This window comes from Loxodonta africana, chromosome 15 (genome assembly GCF_030014295.1).
Source record: "Loxodonta africana isolate mLoxAfr1 chromosome 15, mLoxAfr1.hap2, whole genome shotgun sequence".
Taxonomy (NCBI): Eukaryota; Metazoa; Chordata; class Mammalia; order Proboscidea; family Elephantidae; genus Loxodonta; species Loxodonta africana.
In genome coordinates, this window is record NC_087356.1 from 66,388,250 (window position 1) to 66,410,051 (window position 21,802).

Here is a 21,802-nt window from a genome sequence, read left to right on the forward strand (position 1 = left end):
AAAATTCCGCAGAGTCACCATGAACAACTCACTTAAGCCTTTCCAGTTTCAGTTTTTTCAACTATAAAATGGGAATGATAAGTTCATACCATATAGCATTGCTGGGAAAAATGTACCAAATGGTATTTTTGAAGTACCTGGACAGTTATAATCACATGGTAAACACTGAATAATATCATCCTATAATAAATAGTAATATCACCCTCATGTTAGTTCTTTTCTCAAACACTTTTTCTTGTTTTTGATACACCATCAATCTTTGATGATATCTTTTAGATCTCTTTTTTTTTTTTAAGACAGAACAGTCATCATGGTATCCAGTGTCAGGAAGTCATCAACTTCTTTCACAGCTTGCATCTCAGAGATACACACATTCTTTCTGCTTTGGTCTTTAATACCATTGAACAAACAAAACCAAACCTGCTGCCATCCAGTTGATTCCGACTCACAGTGGCCCTATGAAACAGAGTTGAACTGCCCCACAGAGTTTCCATGGAGCACCTGGTGAATTTGTACCGCCAACCTTTTGGTTAACAGATGTAGCACTTAACCACTACGTCACCAGGGTTTCTTTAATGCATTGAAGGAGCGATAAAAGATCTGTTTGAAAGTGAGTGCAAAATACACTAAGAAAACATGCCTAAGACACACAAAGACAACATGGTCTAAATACCATGCAAGATTTTCATTCTCCAGCCCTGCTCCTCCAGAATAAAAGCCCCAAGATCATGGACCATGTCAAGTTTTGCAATGGTATGTAGCACACAGTGTTTTGGGAGTGAATGAGTCTTACATTTAGTCATGTTTTTGTTGTTGTTAGGTGCCATCGAGTTGGTTCCGACTCAGCAACCCTATGCACAACAGAACAAAACACTGCCCAGTCCTGAGCCATCCTTACAATCGTTGTTATGCTTGAGCTCATTGTTGCAGCCACTGTGTCAATCCACCTCGTTGAGGGTCTTTCTCTTTTCCGCTGACCCTGTACTCTGCCAAGCATGATGTCCTTCTCCAGACACTGATCTCTCCTGACAACATGTCCAAAGTATGTAAGACTCAGTCTCGCCATCTTTGCCTCTAGGGAGCATTCTGGCTGTACTTCTTCCAAGACAGATTTGTTTGTTCTTTTGGCAGTCCATGGTATAATTCAGTATTCTTCACCAACACCACAATTCAAAGGCATCAATTCTTCTGTCTTTCTTATTCATTGTCCAACTTTCACATGCATATGATGGAATTGAAAATACCATGGCTTGGGTCAGGCACACCTTAGTCTTCAAGGTGATATCTTTGCCCTTCAACACTTTAAAGAGGTCCTTTGTTGCAGATTTACCCAGTGTAATGCACCTTTTGATTTCTTGACTGCTGCTTCCATGAGTGTTGATTGTGGATACAAGTAAAATGAAATCCTTGACAACTTCAGTCTTTTCTCCATTTATCATGATGTTGCTCATTGGTGCAGTTGTGAGGATTTTTGTTTTCTTTATGTTGAGGTGCAATCCATACTGAAGGCTGTGGTCTTTGATCTTCATTAGTAAGTGCTTCAGGTCCTCTTCACTTTCAGCAAGCAAGGTTGTCACAGCCAACATATAACATTCTGATATAATAAAAAAGGCAAAGAGGTAGAGCTGAGTCATGCATTCAGGGTAGGAAATGGTGTTCTTCTCTGTCACAAAGTTCACCAGCATTTTCGGGATAATGACAGTGGAATAGCAGAGATCAATGAAGGACAAAGTGCTGAGGAAATAGTATATGGGCGTGTGCAGGTGAGAACTGAGTGCAACGAGTGTGATCATGCCCAGATTCTCCTCATTATAAAATGCACTTTTCTAGAATGTGGGGCTCAATTTGAGTGGTATATTTAATGTTAGCCATTCAGTTACATTCCAGAGTCACTATTTCTATACTTTTGAGTTGTTGCCAGTAAACAAGGTTCTCTCTAAAGGGAAACCAGCCTACATGAGTGGTCAGTACATTATTTTTTACTTTAAATTAATATTTTCCTTATATTAATTGAAGTGAATGATTTCTCTGATATGACAAAAAGATAAGACAGGAGAGCAGACATGAGAAGCTAAAAGAAGAAACAGAAGGTGAAAAGGGGATGGACCCAGGTAGAGACAGATAGGCCTTCTCTCATACACAATCACTTGTTTATAATATGCTTAACTATGGGCATTATTTAACCACTATGAGACTGATATATAAAATCAATATACTAACAATTGTTGTGGAATCCCTGGATAGTGAAAAAGGTTAATGTGCCTCAGAAGCAAGTCCTGCTGACCTATTTCCAGAAAATCCGCCACTGAAAATCCTGTGGAGCACAGTTCTATTCTGACACACATGGGGTCGAAATTAGTCAAAATCATCTTGATGGTAACCAGTCTGTGTTTCCTGGTAGGATTTGTTCTGCAGAAGAGTTGAGAGAATTGCAAATAAGGCATGGAAAGTGCTTTGTTGTTGTCCCTGCTGTTAGGTGCCAATGAGTAAATTTTCAACTTGTATCAATCCCATGTGACAGAATAGAATAGGCCATATGGTCTTCTAGGCTGTAATCTTTACAGAATCAGACTTTCAGGTCTTTCGCCAGTGGAGTCACAGGGTGGGTTTGCACTGACAACCTTCTGGTTAGTAGCCCAGTGCTAAACGACTGTACCACCAGGGATCAGAACAGTCAATATTCTAAGTTACCAGAATAGTTCTTTGAATGTTCAGAGGCTGGTCAGTACTATGACTCACTCTTAGAGCACAGAAATAAAAGAAGATATAATTCCATCTGATGTTTATTTGCTTGATCCATAATACTTGAACCCCAGGGTCCTTAACTTCCAACACAAAGCAGGGACAGAAGAGAGAATTGGAGATACCTGAATAAGACTTGCGTCTTTTTCATGCTGCTTAAACAAACATCTACCTCAAATTTCTTCTTCTCTTCCCCCAGAAACTGCCCAGAGGAAAATGGCAGCAGGAAGTTACTCCACAGTGACTGAGTTTATCCTCGCTGGGCTGACCGAAAAGCCAGAGCTCCAGCTGCCCCTCTTTCTTTTCTTCCTAGGAGTCTTTGTGGTCACAGTCGTGGGGAACCTGGGCATAATCACAGTGATTGGGCTCAGTCCTTACCTGTACACCCCCATGTAATATTTCCTCAGCAGTTTGTCCTTCCCTGATCTCTGCTATTCCACTGTCATTACCCCCAAAATGCTGGTGAACTTTGTGACAGAGAACACCATCTCCTACCGTGAATGCATGACTCAGCTCTACCTCTTTGCGTTTTTTATTATATCAGAAGGTTATATGTTGGCTGTGATGGCATATGATCGCTATGTTGCCATCTGTAATCCATTGCTTTACAATGTCACCATGTCTTATCAGGTCTGCTCCTGGCTGGTAGTTGAGGTATATATGATGGGCTTGATTCCTGCCACAGATCATACAGTTTGCATGCTTTTCTGCAAGGATAAAATAATCAACCATTACTTCTGTGATCTTTTTCCACTACTGGAGCTCTCCTGCTCCAGTACTTATATCAATGAAGTGGTAATTTTGTGCTTCAGTGCATTTAATATTCTTGCACCAACCTTGACCATCCTTGCCTCCTATGTCTCCATCATTGCCAGCATTCTGTGAATCTGCTCCACTGAGGGCAGGTCCAAAGCCTTCAACACATGCAGCTCCCACATCTCAGCTGTTACAATATTCTACGGTTCTGCAGCATTCATGTACCTGCAGCCATCAAGTGTTAGCTCCATAGACCAAGGCAAAGTGTCTTCTGTGTTTTATACCATTATTGTGCCAGTGCTGAATCCGCTGATCTACAGCCTGAGGAATAAGGATGTCAGAGTTGCTCTAAATAAAATCATTGAGAAAAGACTGTTTTGCGATGGCAAAGACCTCTAATTCTTGGAGAAGATTTAGTAAGGAAGAATTGTAGAGATAGCAACATATATACAGAAGTAGTGAGATTATTGCATTACTTATTTGGAAGAAATATCCAAAGGATAAGACTGGATTCATAGGGTCACATGGAGGACAGTGTCAATTCTAGGAAGTCCCAGATGTCACTCATAGTAACCCATATTACCGCTAATCATTTTTTTTTTTTTGAAAAATCTACAAAGAACTTCAGGTGGGGATATTATAATTTATATACATGGGATTTAGCACTTTGTTTAAAAAAGATTTATTTATCTCAGTTCATAGAACGATCTGTTTGGGTTGTATCTTTTGATCTTCTTAACAATTTGTGTATTTGACCTTTATTACTAATAAGTGTACAAATAAACTCTTCTGGAAAAAAGTGATCTCTAAATAATTTTTAATCATTTGAAATCTGCAAAATTCAACCCCTACTAGCTACTAGGTACGGAGAACTGTATTAAGGAATATGGGGCAGATGGTGAATTATAAGGCATAATTACTCCCCATAAGAGGATAACAATATGGTGGAAGAGACTGGTAGAATAATCATGGCTGAATACATTATATGTATTTTTACTTATTTCTTTATGCAACATTTATTTTACTGTGCTTTAAGTGAAAGTTTACAATTCAAGTCAGTTTTTCATACAAAAATTTATACACACATTGTTATGTGTCCTTAGTGGCTCTCTCCATAATGTGACAGCACAGTCCTTCTCTCCACCTCATATTTCCCATGTCCTTTCAACCATCTCCTGTCCCTTTCTACCTTCTCATCTCACCTCTGGACAGGAGCTGCCCACATAGTCTCATGTGTCTACTTGAGCTAAGAAGCACACTCCTCATCAGTATCATTTTATGTCTTATGCTACAGTTCAATCTTTGTCTGAAGAGTTGACTTCAGGAATGGTTTTAGTTTTGGGCTAACAGAGCCTGGGGCCCCTTTCCTCTGGGGTCCTTACATCTCAGTAGACCATTAAGTATGGCATTTTTACTGGCACTTGAGATCTGCATACTACTTTTTTCCTACTCCATCAGGGATTCTCTGTTGTGTTCCCCTGACAGGGTAGTCAGAGGTAGCCAGGCACCATCTAGTTCTTCTGATCTCAAGCTGATGGAGTCTCTAGTTAATGTGGCCCTTTCTGTCTCTTCGGCTTACATTTTCCCTGTGTCTTTGGTGTTCTTCATTCTCCTTTGCTCCAGGTGGGTTGAGACCAATTGATGCGTCTTAGATGGCCACTTGATAGCTTTTAAGACCCAAAATACCACTTACCAAAGTGGGATGCGGAATGTTTTCTTAATATACTTTGCTATGCCAGTTGACATAGATGTCCCCTGAAACCATGGTCCCCAGACCCCCACCCCAGTTACTCTGTCCCTTGAAGTGTTTGGTTGTATTCAGGAAACTTCTTAGCTTTTGGTTTAGTCCAGTTGTGCTGACTTCCCCTGTATTGTGTTTTGTCCTTCCCATCACCTAAAATAATTCTTGCCTGCTATCTAGTTTTTCTTTTTTTATCTAGTTAGTGAATACCCCTCTCCCTCCCTTCTACCTTTGTAACAATCATAGAATGTTTTCTTCCATGTTTAAACTTTTTCTTGAGTTCTTATAATAGTGTTCTCATAGAATATTTTTCCTTTTCAACCAATTTCACTCAGCATAATGCCTTCCAGATTCATCCACGTTATGAGATGTTTCAAGGATTCATTGTTCTTTATCATTGCTTAGTATTCCATTGTGTGAATATACCATAACTTGTTTATCCATTCATTCTTTGATGGGCACCTTGGTTGTTTCCATCTTTTTGCTGTTGTAAACAGTGCTGCAAAGAACAAGGGTGTGCATATATGTTCATGTAAAGACTGTCACTTCTCTAGGACATATTCCAAGGAGTGTGATTGCTGGATTGTATGGTAGTTCTATCTCTAGCTTTTTAAGGAAGCGCCAAATGGATTTCCAAAGTGATTGTACTATTTTACATTCCCACCAGCAGCGTATAAGCGTTCAGTCTCTCCACAACCTCTCCAATATTTATTATTCTGTGTTATTTTGCATTAATGCTAGCCTTGTTGTTTTTTTTTTGTTGGGGTGAGATGGTACCTCACTGTAGTTTTGATTTGCATTTCTTTAATGGCTAATGATCGAGAACATTTCCTCATGTATCTGTTAGCTGCCTGAATGCCTCTTTGGTGAAGTGCCTGATCATATCTTTTGCCCATTTTTCAGTTGGGTTATGCAATATTCTTTTTTTCGCAGTTTTAGTACTATGCTGTCACCACCATTTCCCTGTGAATCCTATATTCATTTTCAACTATTTCTATAGGTTTTTCTTTGCACCCATATTAGTGTATCACAGATGTAGAAGTGACATTCTTTGACTATGCATTGAACTCAGATGGATTACTTATTCACATGTGAAAGTTAAATTGAAAAAATTGTTTTCTAATTACTTTTGCCCTTTCTCCCCCAAAACTAAATATTTTTTCAGGAAAACAAATTTGGTAGAATTGTTTTGTAGACATTCAATAATTGTTGAGGCTTCAAGTAAAAATTTGGTAATCTTCTTACTTGTCAAAGAAGGACTGTAAAATAAAAAAATGTGACTCAGATGATATGTTGCAAAGACTTCTAATCAATAAATTGACTCCTCTTCCTTTTTCCTAAATAAGCTCCCATTGGTCTTTTAGAATAGGAACTAGAAAACTCTTTTTCATCCTCTTGAGAGGCAATAAACCAAAAACAAACAAAAATAAACCCATTACCATGGTCTTGTTCCTATTAATAACTCTCAGCAGCTTTTGCTGCCTCAGTTACCACCACCTCCTCTGGCCAGTTGCTGAGCTCCCACATCTTCTCTTGCTGGTGGTAGAGCATCTGGATATATTTCCCCATCTGTCCCTAGAATGTTTCTTCAGACTCTTAAAGACCAGATATTTCACTTTATTTTTAGAGCCACTTCTAGATAAGAGCTATTGGTGTATTCTTTCTAATGCTTCTAAGATTCAAAGTTTCCAAAACAATTGCATTAAGGAGAAACAAGCATGGACATCTCCAAAAAACATCATGCTCTTGACTGCTCATCTCTATAAAGCTGTGCCCAGAGGCAGAGCACAGGGCTACTGGGTCTTATTAGACCAAACATGAACATTTACATCTGGTTAATGTGTGTTTTTAAAATCATCTGCCTGGACTGGTGTGCCTAAAATTGTGCTTCCTTTATCATCAACTTACCATCAAATAGGAAATATTAGTACACTGATGTGATATCACCCCTTATGCCACCACATAAAATCACAAGTTGTAATGAGAGAGGTGAGGCTATTTCCCTTTTTGGAAACTAAAAAGAAACTTCTTTCTTGGCCTTCTATATACTTACTAATCAGTCCTTATCTACATATCTCATGTCTTAATCCTGCAAAAAATCCTGTATGTATATGTCCATATGTATGTGATTCCATATATTTGTATATATTTCTGTGTATGTGAATTATATTCATATATGTATACTGCTTGGATATGTTTCACAAGGGCTATGTTATATGTAATTTTTATTGTATTAATCCAGGCACTGAACAAACAACACCCACTGTGAAACTTTTTTTTGCCCTGATGAGTGATAGTTTGAAATAACTGTGTATAAGAATTGTTCGTATTTAAGGGGATTTATTTATATATATATATATTTTATTTATATATTAAAAGTTCTTAATGGTGTTAATGAGATAAAGTGTCTGAGCCATCTCTAGTTATTCTGAAGACTGGTAGACAACATGTTATTAAAATATTAGGATAGATATTAGACAGATGCCAAAATGGAAATAAAGCTCTACCACAACACAGAAGGAGAGAGAGAAAAAAAATTTTACACATTAGAAAAGTAAAAAATGCATAGGGCTTGTCAAGTACCATTACTAAACCAAAACTAAACCTGTTGCCACCTAGTCAATTTTGATCCATAGCGACCGTACAGAACAGAGTAGAACTGCCCCATAGGGTTTCCAAGGAGCAGCTGGTAGATTTGACTGCCAACCTTTTGGTTAGCAGCCAAGCTCTTAACCAGTGCACAACCACAGCTCCAAGTACCATTACAGAAGGGTACATATAATCAAAAGTTTTAATAATAAGAAAAAACATGATATATTAAGTATATTCCAACACGAAGCCCTATGATGGACTTGGATAATGTTCTCATACTGAGTTTGTCTCTCATTCCTTCTGACACAAGTATATTTTAATGTGTAAAAGAAAACAATTCCTCATTAATAATTAGCATTTTCACGGACCATCGGTGTGTTACAGGGACAGAGTTGACTTTTACCTTCCGTATTCGTTACGATTGGAACCCTGGTGGCACAGTGGTTAAGAATCAGAGGTAAGGGAGCCTGAGAAATGCCATGATTATTCTATATGGCCATGTGCCAAACTAAGATCCAGGGCTTTGATTATTGAGGAAGAAAGTAGAATGAATATAAACAATAACTAGCAGTTACAGCTACACCTTACAAAATTTGTGTTTAGTCACAGAAAACTCTATGGTACTCTCTCAAGAGTTTAATATTTGGATTAGGCATTGTGTCTAAGAAGAATAATAGTGTGATTAAAATAAAATGCGTAATGCATAAATAAAATGTACTGATATTTTAATAGCTCTTAAGTTATGCTAGAAAGGTATAAAATATGCTGGATGGTGTAGCTCATAGAAATCTCAACAAAGCTCATTTCTAAAGCCTTGGCTTCATTCATGTTGCTTCTCTATCCTGAAATGGCCTCTTGATTCCATCCTGCCTTTGTGAATTTTACACACCTTTCAATGAAAAAGTCAAGTGTCTATTTCTCCATGCATTTTTGACCACTCCAGGATATCATTAGGCACTTTTCTAGTTCATCACACATTCTATGGTAATAACGTCCTTTCTGGTATTGTTTACTATTAACGAATGCTTGTGGATATCTCTATGAAGATTATCAAATTCTTGAGAACAGAAAACTATGTTTTACATTATTTCAGATTTCTTGGTCTATAGTTATATAATGGTTGTTGAGTGTGCCATATAGTTGATTCTGACTCATAGTGACCCTACAAGACAGAGTAGAACTCTAGCCCCATGGAGTTCCCTAGGCTGTAAACTTTATGGAAACCGATTGAGAAGTCTTTTCTCCTTTGTAGTGGCTGGTGGATTCGAACTGCTGACCTTTCAGTTAGCAGCCTAACACTTTATCCAATTTGCCACCAAGGTTTCTTATATAATTATTGATAAGCAAAATTCTCCACAGGGTTTATGGATCATTCTGCTACTAAGTTGGTGCCTTTCTCACTCCAAATTGCAAAAAAAAAAAAAACTTAAAAATAAACAGATTAAAGCCCCAAACCTATCAGTTATTAAAACATTTAAGGCAGGGCCAAGAGAGTGGGGTCCCCTGGTTAGAGAAATGACAACATCAAGAAACAATTTAAGACTAGGGCACAGGACAGATGAGCCAGTTATCAACCAAGATAGGGAATTCACAAAATCAAATTGAAGCTAAAAGACTGTAAAGAGGCAACCAGAGACATCAGTATGTAATAAATGACAATGTCAAAATAAAAGAGGGGGAATAAACAGTGTAGTCACAGAACTTCTATATGGAGAGGAAGTTAAGGCAATATTAAGAAATAAAAGACTGATTTAAACTTAAAAAAATAAAAAAAGATAAACTTCAAGGTAACCACAAAGGAAGCTAACAAACCTATCCATCAAAATAAAAAAGAAGAAAAACATAAAGACTCGGCAAACACAAAATTAACAATAATGAAAGAGATGAAAAGAAAATACATAAACAAAAAGAATTCAACACAGAAAATTAAGCAGGACAAAAAAACTGTCAACACCAAAGAAAAATCCATCAAAATGACAGCAGTAAACTGATACCTATCAATGATTACACTAAATATAAATGCCCTAGATGCACCAGTAAGGGAACAGAGAGTGGCAGAATGTATGTATATGTTAAAAACAAAACAAAACACTCTCTCTATGCTGGCTACAGGAGACACAGTTGAGACACAAGACACAAACTAAAACTCAAAGGATCTAAAAAATATGTATGAAGCAAACAACAACCAAAAAAGCACAGCAGTGGCAATATTAATCTCTGATAAAATGGACTTTAAAGCAAAATCTGCCATAAAGCTAAAGAAGGACACTATATAATTATTAAAGGGTTTTTACACCAGGAGGATGTGACCATAATAAATATATATGCACCCAATCACAGTGCTCCAAAATACATAAAATAAACTCTAACATCACTTACAAAAGAAATAACAGTTCCATAATAGCAGTAGGAGACTTCAACACACCACTTTCAGTGAAGGACAGAACATCTGGAAAGAAACTCAATAAAAATACGGAAGATCTAAATGCCACAATCAACCAAATTGACCTCATAGACGTATACAGAACTGCCTACTCAACAGCAGCAATTTATACATTTTTTTTTTTCAACTCACATGGAACATTCCCCAGGATAGACCCCATTTTAGAGGAAATAGGCAAATTTCTAGAATCACACTATCAACCTAAACTAACACAAACTGAGGCAGAAAAACTAAACAAACCTATAAGAAGGGATTAAAGAAAAAAAAAAAAATTCCAAAACAACAAAAAAATCTTGGCCCAGACAGTTTCACTGGAGAATTCTAGCAAACTTTCAGAGAAGAGCAAACACCAAGACTACTATGTAGAGGACAGAAAAGGAAGGAAGACTCCCGAACTCATTTTCTGAAGCCAGTATAACCCTGATACCAAAGCCAGGCAAAGACACTTCAAAAAAAAAAAAAAAAAATTATAGAGTAATATACCTCATGAACATAAATGCAAAAACTCTCAACAAAATTCTAGAAAATAGAATTGAACAGCATATCAAAAAAAAAAAAAATCATACATCATGACCAAATAGAATTCATACCAGGTATGCAGGGATTGTTCAACATTAGAAAATCAATCAACATAATCACCCACATAAATAAAACAAAAGAACCACATGATCTTATTAATTGACGCAGAAATGGCCTGTGACGAAGACCAACACCGACTCCCGATAAAAACTCTCAGCAAAATTGGAATGGAAGGGAAATTCCTCAACAAAATAAAGGACATTTGTATAAAGCCAAAGCCAATATCTCTGTAAGTGGAGAGAGACTGAAGACAGTCCCCTTGAGAATGGGAACCAGATAAGGATGGCCTTTGTCACTACTCTTATTCGATATTGTGCTGGAGGTCCTAGCTAGAGCAATAAATCAAGAAAAAGAAATAAAGGGCATCCAAATTGGTAAGGAAGAGGTAAAAATACTCCCATTTGACGATGATAGGATCTTATACACAGAAAACCCCAAGAATCTACAAGAAAGCTACTGCAACAAATAGAAGATTTGAGAAAAAAGCAGGATACAAGAGAAAAGGAAATCTCCAAAGCAATAGAGTTACAAAAGCCCCCAAGAAAGTAAAGTACTTAGGGGTAATTTCAACCAAGTACATAAAAATCCTATACAAAGTACAAAACACTACTGAAAGAAATCAAAATAAACCTACACAAGTGGAAAAACATATCATGTTCATGGATAGGAAGACCCGACATTGTGAAAATGACAGTTCTGCTCAAAGCTATCTACAGATACAATACAATCCAGATTCCAAATTCCAATAGTACTTTTTAAGGAGATAGAGAAACAAATCACAGACTTCATATGGAAAGGGAAGAGGTCTCTGATAAGTAAACCATTACTGAAGAAGAAGAACAAAGTGGGAGACCTCACACTACCTAATTTTACAACCTGTGATGCAATGATGGTAGTCAAAACAGCTTGATACTGTTATAATAACAGACACATAGACCAGTGGAACAGAATTGAGAACCCAGACATAAATCCATCCGTCTGTGAGCAGCTGATATTTGACATAGGGCTGATGTCTGTTACATGGGGGAAAAGACAGTCTCTTTAACAAATGGTTCTGGCATAACTGGATATACATCTACAAAAAAAGGAAACAGGACCCATACTTCACACTGTACACAAAAACTAACTCAAAATGGATCAAAGATCTAAATATAAAAACTGAAACAATAAAGATCATGGAAGAAAAAATGGAGACAAAGCTAGGGGCTCCAATACAAGGTATAAATAGTACACAAACCATAACTAAAAATGTACAAACACCAGAAGAGAAACTAGATAACTGGGAGCTCCTAAAAATCAAACACGCTTATCAAAAATAGTCACCAAAAGAGTAAAATGAAAACCTACACAGGGAATAATTTTTTGGCTATAACATATCTGACAAGGGTCTAATCTCTAAAATCTACATGATACTGCAACACCTCAACAATAAAAAGACAAATCTGACTAAAAATTGGGCAGACAATATGAACAGGCACTTCACCAAGGAAGACATTCTGGTGGATAACAGATACATGAGGAATTGCTTGCAATTGTTAGCAATTATAAAAATCCAAGTCAAAACTATATTGAAATACCAACTCACCCCAACAATATTGACACTAATCCAAAAAACATAAAATAACAAATGTTGGAAATGTTGTGGGGTGATTGGAAGTCTTATGCACTGCTGGTGCGAAAGTAAAATGGTACAGCCACTTTGGAAAACGATCTGGTACTTCCTTAAAAAGCTAAAAGCAGAAATACCAAACAATCCAGCTATACCATTCCTAGGAATACCTCCCAGAGATAAAAGAGCTGTCACACAAATAGACGTATTCACATCGATGTTCACTGGAACACTATTCATAATATCAGCAATATGGAAAAACCTAAATGCCCATCAACATATGAATGGATAAAAAATTACGGTATGTACACACAAAGGAATACTATGCAAGGATAAAGAACAATGATGAATCTGTGAAACATCTCAACATAGATGAATCCGGAAGGCAATACACTGAGTGAAATAAGTCTGTCACAAAAGGACAAATATTGTATGAGACCACTATTCTAAGGACTCAAGAAAAGGCTTACACACAGAAAAAAGCATTCCTTGATGGTTAGAAGCATGGAGAGGGAAGGAGACGGGAAATCACTAACTAGATTTATTAGACATGTCAATTTTGGTAAAGTGAAGGACAATACACGATACAGGACAAGCCAGCACAACTGGACCAAAGCAAAAGGATAGAAGTTCCCTAGACACATTTAAACACTTTGAGGGACTGAGTAGCTGGGGCTTGGGCCTGGGGACAATAGTCTCATTGGACACCGAGGTCAATTGACATAACACAGTTTATAAAGAAAATGTTCTACATCCTACTTCAGTGAGTAGCATCCGGGTTCTTAAAAGGTCATGGAGACCATCTAAGATACTCTACTGGTGCCACCCAGCCTGGAGCAAGGGAGAATGAAGAAAACCAAAGACACGAAGGAAAGATTAGGCCAAAGGACTAATGAACCACAACTAACACAGCCTGCACCGGACTGAGTCTAGCAAATCTAGGGTACCACCACTGACTGCTTTGACAGGAATCACAATAAAGGATCTTGGACAGAGCTGAAGAAAGATGTAGAATAAAGTTCAAAATCACACACACACGAAAAACAGACTTACTCGTCTAACAGGGACAGGAGAAACCCTGAGAGTATGGCCCCTAGAAACCATCTTAACTGAGTACTGAAGTCACTCCTGCAGTTCACCCTTCAGCCAAAGATTACCAAAACCAAAAACTAAACTCTTTGTGATCCAGTTGATTTGGAATCATAGTGACCCTACAGGACAGAACTGCCCTATAGGGCTTCCACTGAGTGGCCAATGGATTTGAACTGCCGATTTTGGTTAACAGCCTGAGCTCTTAGCCACTGTGCCACCAGGGTTCCATCAGCCAAAGAGCAGACAGGCCCATAAAACAAACAGTAATACAGATAGCTCAACCATTCATACAAGACTCAGTGGGTCCATCAGCCAGGGATAAAGATGAGAAAGCAAAAAGGGACAGGAAAGCTGGACAAATGGGAATGGGGAACTCAAGGTGGTGAAGGGGAGAGTGTTGACAGGTCTCTGGGATCGCAACCAAGGTTACAAAACAATATGTGCATTAACCATTTGATGAGAAACTAATTTGCTCTAAAAACCTTCATGTAAAGCACAATTAAAAAAAAAAAAAAAGAATTTCTAAGTTCTATCACTTGAGTGATGTCCTCTAGCTATGCTTGGATGCTTGAAGCCAAAAATGGTAGGGTCTCATTCCAAAATGAACCTGTCTTCCACAGCAAGTACCACTGTTACGATTTTATGTTAAACTGATTATTTCATCATTTCTCTCTCTTTCACTAGACTAGCAATGGTAATGTTCTCACTGCATTTCCCAATACAGTAGCCACTGGTCATGTGTGGCTATTGAGCACCTGAAATTGTGCTAGTGTGACTGTGAGAGTAAATACTTAGCCTAATTTAGTTTAGTTAAATTTTAAATAGCCACAGTAGTTAGTGGTTGCCATATTGGAGGGCTCACTGTACTGGACAAATATTGTATTTAGTTTTTTTGCCATTATAACTTTAGCACCTATCACAAAGCTTTGTGCATAACAGGAAAATAAATAATTTTAATGGGGAAATGAATGATTTCATGAGTGTTTAGCCATAACATAAATTCATTTTTTTTTTTCCTAAATAAAACCCGTTGCTGTTGAGTCGATTCCAATTCATAGCGACCCTATAAGATAGAGTAGAACTGCCCCACAGGGCTTCCAAGGAGCACCTGGTGGAGTAGGACTACTGACATTTTGGTTGGCAGCTGAACTCTTAAACCCTAAGCCACCAAGGTTTCCTTTCTCTAAATAGGTAACCATGTATCTCAGCTTATTATGCACAATTTTGGTTTATACCTGTTGCCTTAAAATAATGATTGATAGTGCCTGCATACTCAAAATTTGATTAACCTTTTTGTGCCTCAGTTTCCTCATTCATGAAAGAGGGTAGATAAACATGTGAGGACTAAAGCTGTAGAGTACTTCAAACATTATTGAATATATAAAACCAAACTCACTACTATCAAGTAGATCTGACTCATAGTTCTTTCATGGCCCTAATCTCTAAGGAAGCAGACTGTCACATCTATCTCCCTTGGAAACTGGTGGTTTAGAACTACTGACCTTTTGGTTAGAGGTTGCTTGCTTTAGCCACTGCACCACCAGGGTAAGTGCTATGTATCTGTTTCCCAAATATGTATTAAGCTCAGCTGAAGACAAATTTGTTTAAAAATACAATTTTGTATTCTAAGTGTATATTCTAACACACCGAGCCCTGGTGGCATAGGGGTTAAGAGCTCGGCTGCTAACCAAAAGTTTGGCAGTCCGAATCCGCCAGCTGTTCCTTTGAAACCATATGGGGCAGTTCTACTCTGTCCTATAGGGTCGCTATGAGTTGTCATCAACTCTACGGCAACTGGTTTTTGATATTCTAACATGCAAAATGATGTTTTGCCCATTTGTTAAATGAATGAATGCTTTAAAACTGTGGCATACTAAATGTAATCATTTTATGGGAAAGCTGAAGTTCATCTGACTATCTGGGTAAGTGTATGCAAGTTACCTTTCTGTGCCTCAGTTCCATTGTTTTTTAAATGGGCATAATATATGAAGTGAAATCATATGAAATTGCTACTTGATTCAATATAATATTATGTTCCACATTGGGCTGTGTGAGGATTAAATGTATTACTAAATGTAACAAGTTTAGAATTGTGTGTGTGGTGCATGGTAAGTGTTCAGTATATCCTGGGTATTATAAACAAGAGTTTATGCACAAAAAGATAGTCTTCAAAACTACAGAGAGCAACACCAACAAATCCAATGAACATTTCTCTGAACCTTAAATAAATAGAAAAAGAATTAAAACTATGGTTTCAAATAGTTCAGAAATTATATTCATTTTGGAAGCTGTTGTCATAAGGACCTCCTAGAACAATGTCTGCCAGACCTTAATTTTGAGTCAATAATGTACCGACTGTCTACTATTTCAACACCGAGAGAGAATATTATACACTAGAGAGCCAATGAGAACATCATAAGAAAGATGAGAAAAGAAAATTTTACTTGCTCCTTTTTCCCAATAGCTCATCCTTGGTGAACAGAAATCTTGGGGGACCTTCTATCTGTATGTTTTTGATGAGACCTCTTGTATATTGAAACCCTAGATAAAAACATGCCACTTTGGCAAGTGTCTCAGGTAGCACTCTGAGGGAATTACACTAGGGAATCACAACTTTGATTCATAATATTTACATGAGAAACTCAGAAACTGACATTTGCGTTCTGAGCCCTGGGTAAAAGAGAACCAAGGGGTCTCTGTTTTGAACCGCCACCACCATTACTAAGAGCTGTTTCCTTCAGAGGGCACTTGATCTAAAGCATACGAGTGCCCACCTAAGCATTCCACACAGGAAAAGGTGAGTATCTGAATCCCATGTGTCCTTGAACCTTTTAATCTTCATGAAGTCTCAGCCTTCTTACAACCATACTGGAATTTCATAAAGATACCTGTCAAATGGTTACTCATTTTTTCCTGTAATGCATTCAAAGGCAGAAAACTACCTTTTTTTTTTTTGTATTTCAACTATTTTGCTAAGGATTCATTGATCTCTAGGTGAGTAAGAGTAGTGACACAGGACAGGTGATTTTGTGAATCCTCCACAAATAGCAGTCACAGGGCATTCAAACAGACAGGTGGTGAAAAACGGCAGCAGAACAGAAAGCAACAGAAATTGAAAGCATGTGCCACGATCAGTTTTCAAGTGGTCTGGCCATATGTACCATATTTTTACACAAATAACTTGTGCCTTTTATGTTTGCTTGCCAACCACTGTCTTTCCCTGAGGTATTTTCATAAGTGCTTCTATGTCAATTTTTAACATAATTCTGTAAAAATTTGCATAATGTAGTTTCCAAAATACCTCCAGTTAGGGAGGGTATGGGTGGCAAAAAAATGTAGAAGGTGCCTGTTATTATGTAAAAATACGATAATAGATCACAGCCCCACATCTGCAGTGAGAGTTACCAAGACTGCACAACAGATACCGGGGCTTCTCTGGTGAGGGCTGTTATTAGTGGGTCAGCCTTGTGAGGCAAAGAATACAGGAAAGACAGTCGACTGGCCAAAGAATTAGAGTCAGGGAAATGGGAGGATACTGCAGCTCTGCTCCTTTAATAGAGGTCAAATAAAGGAACTGATTTAAAAAAAGAAAATTAAAAAATTGAGATTTTATAAAGGGTAACTAGTAAGTCATAATTTGGGGGGTTAAAAGAGCCACAGCAAGTTTGGCTTGATCATGAATGGACAGTTTTATGCTGTAAACCTGTTGCCCTCAATTTGATTGTGATTTGTGGTCACCCCTTGTGTTACAGACTGGAACTGAGGTACATAGACTTTTTTGGCTATAATCTTTATGGACACAGATTGCCAAGCATTTCTTCCATGGTACCACTCAATGGGTTTAAATCACCAGCCTTTCAGTTCATAACCAAATACAAACTGCTTGTCCTCTAAAAAAAAAAAAAATTTTTAAATTCCTCATAGGAAAGTATAGAATTGACCCAGAGCTTGGGAGTGTTGCTGTCTGCATATGGCAAACTATCTTGGAGTCAGAGGAAAGCCAATCTCAGGCTACACATTACTGGATACCTCACTTACATCTGCTGGGAGTTGGCAGTTTGAACCCACCAGCTGCCCAAGGGGAGAAAGATGCAGTAGTCTGCTCCTGTAAAGATTTACAGCCTTAGAAACCCTATGGGGCAGTTCTATGCTGTCCTGCAGCATCATTATGAGTTGCAACTGACTCGACGACAGTGTGTTTGGTTTGGTTTTAAGTAATGCTTATTTTATTTTTATATTTGCTCAATTTCCTTCTCTGATAAAAGATATAGGACGAAGTTTTAAATAGAATATATGCCTGCTCATATAAGTAATTTATTGATAATTCATGATTAATAAAATAAAACCAAACCATTGCCATGGAGTTGATTCTGACTCTTCTTGACCCTTTAGGGCATAACAATGTATGACAATTCCAATTTCTCCTCATCCTTGTCAGACCTTGTTACTGCCTGTCTTTTGAATTATAGTCATCCTAGTGGGTGTGAAGAGGTGTCTTGTCGTGGTTTTGATTTCCATTCTTCTATTGACATGATGTTGTGTATCCTTTCATGTGTTTACAGGCCATTTATATATTTTCTTTAGGCAAATGCCTGTTCAAGTCTCTTGCTCATATTTTTATATGTGTGTTTGTCTTTTTGCTGTTCACTTGTAAGAATTCTTAACATATTCTAGATGTTGTTGTGGTTAGGTGCCATCTAGTCCAGTCATTACTGTTCGATGCATCAAATCTATTCTTGAGGCACTCCCTAAATTCAGGTGAGATATAGTCAAGGTCATCCTTTGGCTCTCATGAACTTATTTTAATTTTCTTCAGCTTCAGTTTGCACTTGCATACGAGCAATTGATGGTCTGTTCTGGAGGTGACCCCTGGCCTTTTTCTGACTGATGATATTGAGCTTCTCCATCATCTCTTTCCACAGATGTAGAGGATTTCATTGCTCTGCATTCCATCTTTTGAGGTCCATTTGTTTAGTCACCGTTTATGTTGTTGTTAAAAGGTATTTCCAGTGAATAAGTTGTTAGTCTTGTAAAATTATATCATGGGATCTCCCATGTGGTTTCTAATACCAAGGCCATATTTTCTAACTAACAACCCTTCATCTTTGTTTCCAACTTTTGCATTCCAATCACCAGTAATTATTAATGCATCTTGATTGTACGTTTGATCATTTCAGGCTTCAGAAGTTAGTTAAAAATCTTCATTTTTTTTTTTTTTTATCTTTGGTATTAGTAGTTGGTTTATAAATTTGAATAATAGTGTATTAACTGGTCTTCCTTGTAAGGATAAGGATAATATCACTGACATCATTCTATTTCAGCATAGATATTGAGATGTTCTTCTTGAAGACAAATACAACACCAGTCCTCTTCAATTTGTCATTCCTGGTATATGATAGTTCAATTCAAAATGGCCAATACTAGAAATCAAACTAAATATTGCATTGGGCAAATCTGCTCCAAAAGACCTCTTTAAGGTGCTAAAAAGTAAAAAATGTTACCTTGAGGCCCTGGTGGCACAGTGGTTAAGAGCTAGGCTGCTAATCATAGAGGTTGGCAGTTTGAACCCACCAGCTGCTCCGTGGATACCCTATGGGGAAGTTTTACTCTGTCCTATAGGATCAGTATGAGTTGGGATCAACTAGAAGGCAGCAGATTTTCTGGTATGAACCCAAGCCATTGTCTTTTCATTTGCCTCATACGCATGTGAAAGCTGGACAATGAATAAGGAAGACCAAAGAAGAATTGTGGTATTTGAATTATGGCTTTGTTGAAGAATATTTAATATACCATGGATTGACAGAAGAACAAACAAATCTGTCTTGCAAGAGGTACGGCCAGAATGCTCCTGAGAAGGGTGAATGGCAAGACTTCATCTCAGATACTTTGGATATGTTATCATGTGGGACCAGTGCCTACAGAAGGACATTACGCTTGGTAAGGTAGAGGATCAGCAAAAAAAGAGGAAGACCCTCAGTGAGATGGAGTCACACAGTAGCTGCAACAATGGGCTCAAACATAACAACAATTGTGAGGATGGCACAGGAGAAGGCAGTGTTTTGTTTTGTCATACATAGGGTTGCTATGAATTGGAACCGACTACACTGCACATAACAACATTATTAATATATAGAAATGCAATTGAATTTTTCATGTTGATTGTTAAGCTGGAACTTTGCTGAAATTTTAAATTAGCTCCAATACATTTTTTATGGATTTTCCATACACAAATTTATATAATCTTTTAATAGTTTTGTCTCTTCCTTTCCAACATGGTTACCTATTATTTCATTTTCTGACTAATTGCTCTTCCCTGAATCTCCACTATAATATTTAATAGAAATGGCTAGAGAGAACATTGTTCTCTTGTTCTTGATATTTGGAGGAAAGTATTCATTCTTTCAGCATTATGTATGATGTTAGCTGTGGGTTTTTGTTTTTATGAAAAAAAAAGATTTTTCAGCATGGCATGTACTCATCATATTGTATCATCAACTTCTAATGTCTTACATCCAGCTGACACTTAGTTTCATTTAAATTTGAGGAATCTTGTCAAAAATACATTAAGAAAAGGGAATTTTGCAGTATGTTAAGAAAAGGGAAATTTGGAGTTGCCATTTGTCCCTTCAAGGAAGAGTTGGTTCCCAAGAGAATTACAAGAAAGGTGCCTTAGTCATCTGGTGTTGCTTTAACAGAAATACCACAAGTGGATAGCTTTAATGAAGAGAAATTTATTCTCTCACTGTCTAGTGGGCTACAGGCCCAAATTCAGAGGATCAGCTCCAGGGGAAGGCTTTCTCTCTCTGTCAGTTCTGGAGGAAGGTCCTTGTCATCAATCTTGCCTTGGTCTGGGAACATCTCAGCACAGGAACCTCAGATCCAAAGGACGCGCTCTGCTTGTGGCACTGCTTTCTGGGTGGTATGAGGTCCCCTTGTCTCTCTGCTAGCTTCTCTCTTTTATATCTCAAAGAGATTGGCTTAAGACAGTATCTAATCTTGTAGATCTCATCAATATAACTACTGCTAATCTATTTTATTACATCTTAGTGATAGGATTTACAGCACTTAGGGAAATCACATCAGATGATAAAGTGATAGACAATCATAAAATCATACAAGGAAATCATGACCTAGCCAAGTTGATAGATATTTTGGGGGGACACAATTCAATCCATGACAAAGGGTCTAGCAAGGAGTGACAAACTAGAATGCCTTATGGATCAAGGAGGTAATAGAGATATATGAAGGGATAAGACAGAGATTAGTAGTTTGAAAAATGCACATTTTTTGAAAGGCTCTAAATTCAAATATATTTCTCAAGCACTGTGTTACCAAAAAATACATATCTACTGGACTACTCCTTCCCAAGTTCAGCGATTTACAATCATTGATGTAGAAAGATAAGAGAGCATGGCAGCTAAACTCAGGCTGCTGAGCGACAGTGATAGTAATACATTCCTCATGGCCATGGCTTTCTAACATTCAATTTGCAGTTGCATTCTGCCTATGGTATAATAACTTTTTATACTTGAACCTTTAATAAAATTGTGTTATATTCATCAGTTATGTGTTAATGGGGCCTTAAAAAAACAAAGGATAGCAGAAGCAGTCCTATCAGTTCCAGGAAATAATGAGTAGCCAAGGTGCGAAAGAACCAACAGAGCTATTATCCAAGATAGGTGCCAGGTAACAGCAGAGAAGCAGGCTGTAGTGTGAAATGACCCAGGAGAGGATATAAGATAAGCACCCTTTCTTCAGTTTTAAGAATAATGGCCCAGGTGGAAGGGAGCATAGGAGAAACATGATGCTAATATGTGTGATTGTACTTGACTCATCTCATTTGAATGTCTTTCTTAATGGTTCCCAGGTTATTACCTGCTCTGGAAACATGTGAGTTATATTATCATACTGAATATATCTGAAAATCATTTTGAAATTTATTTATGATACAATGTGGCTAAAGAACTCAGCTAGTTACCAAAAGGTCAGTAGTTCAAATCCACCAGATGCTCCTTGGAAATAATATGGGGCAGTTCTGCTCTGTTCCTATAGAGTCATTATGAGTCAGAATTGATCTGTCAGTGAAGAGTTTGACTTCCTTTTTTTACCTGATACATGGACCCCCTGGGTGGTGCAAATGATTAAACAATTCAGCTGCTAATCAAAAGATTTGAGGTTTAAATCCACTCAGAGATGACTCAGGGTAAAGGCCTGGTGATATATTCCCAAAAAGTCACCCACTGAAAAC

The 21,802-nt window shown here is 37.6% G+C and overlaps 1 pseudogene; it reads left to right on the forward strand.

The window, feature by feature from the left end:
• Positions 1 to 2,958: 2,958 nt before the first annotated feature.
• LOC100673628 (olfactory receptor 8G50-like) lies at positions 2,959 to 4,730 on the forward strand (annotated as a pseudogene).
• Positions 4,731 to 21,802: the final 17,072 nt, after the last annotated feature.